Here is a 5,054-nt window from a genome sequence, read left to right on the forward strand (position 1 = left end):
TCCCCTGCTCAGCGCATGGCAAAGTCACTAATCTTAAAATTCAATAAAGGCAAAATGAATTAGTTGTGCTGAACTGTATTGAGTCTAACCAAACATTTAATTGCAGGATGGATGGATGGATGGATGGATGGATGGATGGATGGATGGAGCATGAGAGACTGTGAGAGAAACAGATGGACACACAGATGTCTGGGGGCATATTTGGTGTGGGCACACTTGGTATGGAATTTGGTGACTGCAGGTACAGAGGCAAGACGGCCTGAGACATTTGAGAACCAGGGCTTGTGACTGGGAGATGTACTCACAGCCCCTCTGGAGAAAGGCAGCAAGGGTGCTTCCTGTTGTATGCTCAGTCGGAAGCTGAGGGACAAGATGGGTTAACAGCAGGACAGCTCCCCAGCCAGCTGTGCTCAGGGAGACACTGACAGATTACAGCGTGTCTTCGCACTAATAGCACTGCGGCATCCTCCTCCAGCCGCTCCAGCCAGCTCCAACCCCAGTGGATCAATACCAAGAGCCAGTGGACGCAGAAGGGAGGGACTTGGGGATCAGTTCGTTGCCTGGAACTGGTGTTCCTTTGGACTAGTGTTTGCCTTGTGTGGTGTCATCACAGTGCCCAGCAAAAGCATCCTCTCCAAAAGTTCGCTGGATGAAAGAGCCGACCTCCTGACTGATGCAGAGACCTCACAGGGTTGTCTGCATGGCACCTGTCTCTCTAGCCTCAGGTCCACAACTCTCTAGCCCAGGAGGACCTTGCACACACACACACCCCACACACACATGCCCAGAAGCCAGAGCTGCTGGTTTAAATCACCATTTTGACTTAATTCCCAATCTCTTCCACATCCCGTTCCTAACCATCCAGTAACCTGGGCTTCTTTGTGTTGAGGCAGGTAACTGAGCCAGAGCAGCGAAGCCTCGCCCTCTGGGCCCGTCTGCCCTAATCCTCATGAACATCCCTTAAGGGGCTCTGCTCCCCTCCTCTGGTAGATGGCGAGCTAGGGCTCAGAGACAATTTACTCAGAGTCCCCCAGTGTCAGAGACGGCTTGAAGCCAACAGTTCTGTCTTCGGTCACAGAGTACTGCGGTTACAGGTTACACCGCCACACTCAGCTTTCTGTGCTGCAGGGGATGGCTATTTGCACATTAGGCAAGCATGTTACCAATTGGGCTACAGCCCTCCCATATCATCCTCTCAGCCTCAGATCTTTCCAGAAAGGACTTAATGGGTCTTCTATGCTTCCATACCCAAAGTAAGCAAAGGGACCGGCTCAAGGCCACTGGACCGCAGGGACTGCCTAGATCAGGGTTTTTCCTCCACACTGGTATCCTTCTCTTCTGCCACCAGATGGGCCCGCAAGCTGTATTGCTCATGGATAAAACCTAGGACTCACTGGAGACCAGAGAACCATGGGGCAAGTGCTGGGCCACATCCCCCGTGTGTCAGAAAGACAGGGGAACATTGGGAAAGCAATTCATCAAAAAGAGAGGTGAGAATCAAGTGAAATAAAACATGTTAAACTGTGATTGTGGCACCACATCGTATGTGATATTGTGTGTGCATGTGTGTTTGGATGTGTGGTGTGGTGTGTGTGTGTGTGGTGCCTGGGGAGCCCAGAAGTCTATAGAAAGCAGTCCTTGGCTGCAGCCCTTTCCAGCTCACAATTCTATGTCCCAAGTTCCCTTGTCCTGTCCCCCAGCCCCCAGTTCCCATTGCCATGCATGGTACAGGAGAAGGGCCACAGGCTTCTGCATGGCCCTGAACTACACAGAAGCCTGGAGAGGGAAATGACCTGCTAAGACAAGGCAGTCCTCCTGGCTCCTGAGCTCCGAGCTCCAGAATGTAACCCCCAGTCTACAACTGTTCCAGGTGTCCCTGTTAGACCCACAACACACCCAGCTGTCCTGGGAACTCCACAGAGGCCTCATCTCTGTCTCATCCCCATTCAGTATCACCAGGCCCCATCAGCATCCATTCCCACATCTCTACCCTGTCAGCCACCGGTGCCAGCCTACTATCCAATGCATGCATATGGATCTCCAAACATCCACAGCCCACTCTTACCCCCACCCCACCTCGCTCCTAGGCACTCTCCAACCAGAATTTTGCAATAACACTCTCTAAAAAGCCAAGGTGGAAGCCCTCCAGGCTCTTCCCCAAGGCCTGTCCGGACTCAACACACTGCTCTCCTGTTACCTCCTGCTCTTCTCCCAGGAAAACTGCTAGAGGAAAACACAAGGAAGGGTCCTAGTGTGAGGGGAGGGGAACATGGACACACACACACACACACACACACACACACACACCAGAAAATAAAACCAAAGAAGGAAAAAGGAACAGGTAGATAGGTAAATGACAGACCCCTTACCTAATATTATCCATCTGTTAGGCTCCATCCTCAGCATCTCTCTATCATCTATCTATCTATCTATCTATCCATCTATCTATCCATCTATCTATCTATCATCTATCTGTCTATCTATCTATCCATCTATCTATCTATCCACCTATCTATCCATCTATCATCTATTTGTCTATCTATCCATCTATCTATCATCTATCTATCTATCTGTCTGTTTGTCTATCTATCATCTATCTGTCTGTCTATCTCTCCCTCTCACTGTTTCAACTCCATCAGTGAGAGCTTTGCAACCTTGGACAACTTCCAGCGTCAGACCCTCAGCTGGCCAATCTATAAAGGGGAGGTGGGATCAGTATCTGCTTGCTGACCCTCAGATGGATGATGGACACGCTCTGATAGTTCTTTCCTGGGCACACACATGCTTTCCTCTCTGCCACCCTCAGGCGCCTTTCTTCACCTGAGGGCTTAAGAACTTGCCTTGCCATTTCTCTGTAGAATCTCCTCCTGCTCAGGGACTTAGATCAGCTTGTGAGAAGTTTGTCCCAAACTGTACGGTCAGCTACTTGCCCTTTGTCCAGGAAACTACAGAGCACTGGGCTCTGTTTAGACTACTGTATTCCTATTGCTTATAGTATAGAGCAAGCCCTGAAAGAATGCTGGTTGCATGAATGAGTGAGTGAGTGAGTGAGTGAATGATTCATTCATTCATTCATTCCTGGCCATTTCACCACTGGCACCCTTCAGGGACCAAATTCCGGTGAGTCACCGGTGTCCTATAAATGCCACATGGAGAACAGAATGACCTCCTCTTTGCAGTCTCTTCCACCAGCTGCAGCCCAGAGGCTACGTCCCAGCCAGCGCACCCAAAGAGCCTTCCAGGCTGGCAGCGGCTGCACCTATACACCACACTGCAGCTCAGAGAGGCTGAGCACCTGGCAGGGAGCCCAAACCTTCCCACCCCGGCCACAGAGGTCCTCCAAAGCCCTTGACCATGAACTGGATTCAGAGTGGGGACAGTCCTTGTCCTGTGTCCTGAGGCACACATGGGCAGAGGTGTGGAAGCTCTCTGCCAGCCTGATTCATCTGCTGAGGACCGTGTGCCCTCCTCTCTGAGCTATTCTGTCGCCTCTCTGGGCCTCAGTTTCCTCCTCAAAGAGCAGTCAGTGAAAAGAGCCGTGTCTAATAGACTCGGACTACATGGCAGATGGGACCAGCTAAGCAGGCGAGCTGATAAAGCAAGAAGCCCTGTATCGATGCTAATGCTATTGCTCATACTGAGATTATTTATATGTGTTAACACAGCAGTCATAAACAGCCAGTGACTCACTTTGAAAGGGGATCTGATGCACTGAATTGCAGCCCTGGAGCTGGCTGTTTTCCTGACTTGAGCAGCAGCACCATCCTGTGGCCACAGGGCAGAATACAAGGACCTTCTGGTGGTCAGCGCTGAGGTAGTGGGTGGGGAGGAGGCTACTGAGGTTCCATTGGAACAAATACAAAGAAAAGCCAGTCTGACACCACAGAGTGAAGGGAGACCTCTCCACTCCCAGGGATGGTTCTTATCAGGATATAAGCAGGTGTCATGGGAGTTTGAAACAATATTGAGGTCATTTCTCTACCTAGTTTAGGGACAAATCAGCACCCTAGGGGCAGCCCAACCACATGCTCAGGTCTAGCCAGACCCTGCAGAAAGTGCTGTTCATTCTCCACCTAAGAAGACTTGAACTTGTCTCTGGCACTTGGACACTGTGTGACCTTGAATACCATGATACTTGGCTCTTGATTTTTTGTTGTTTTGTTTGTTTTCTTTTTGAGACAGGGTCTCATTTAACTCAGGCTAGCCTTGAACTCAGTATGGGATTCTCTTGAGCTTCTGATCCCCCTGCCTCCATGCCCACCCCCCAAGTGCCAGAATCACAAGTGGGCATCACTGCACTTGGCCTCCTGCTCTTACTTCAAGCCCCACTGAAGAGGGACTTGATGGGAGTATGACGCACATAAAACATGCCTGTAGTCCTGACACGTGCAAGGTTGAGACAGGAGGATGAATTCAAGCTCAGGGCTGGGATGAACGATATAGTGAGATCCTATCTGAATGCACAAATCAGAGAGTCCCACAGTTTCACTTCCCTTGTGCACAGAGCCCTGCTTCTTCCCATCTCTCCCAGCACAGCTTTTGACCTTGGCACCTCCTACAAGAAGGAGCCCTTGGCCTCTGCACCCAGAGCCCTATTCACAGCCAAGCTCAGAGGATCAAACATGCTTTCAAAGGCCCAAGCCTAACAAAAGGCCATGTGTGCCCAAAGGGGGGGACCAGTCAGGCAGGGCAGATTTGCAGATTGGACCCTTTCAAGGCCTCTGTTAAACAGATGGTACCAAGTCTGCTAGAGAAGGTGGATCCTTTCCAACTGTCATAGTGACCCTCAAATGCCTACTGTTCATAGGCCACTTTCTCAGTATTTGGCCCTTGTCCTATCCGACCATCGAATCCCAAGACCTAGTGGCACAGGAAGACACCAGTTCAAGGAGAGGAAATGACAAACCAGAGGTCACGCTATAAGTGACTGACAGGCACAAGCTGCCGCGCACCACGCCCCCGTGTCTGCGTTCGATGCACTTTTACCCAGTTACGGAACTTCAGTCAAGGGGGCTGGAGGTTAAAATACACAGACACACAGACAGACAGGGACA

The sequence above is a fragment of the Arvicola amphibius genome, chromosome 9 (genome assembly GCF_903992535.2).
Source record: "Arvicola amphibius chromosome 9, mArvAmp1.2, whole genome shotgun sequence".
Lineage (NCBI taxonomy): Eukaryota > Metazoa > Chordata > Mammalia > Rodentia > Cricetidae > Arvicola > Arvicola amphibius.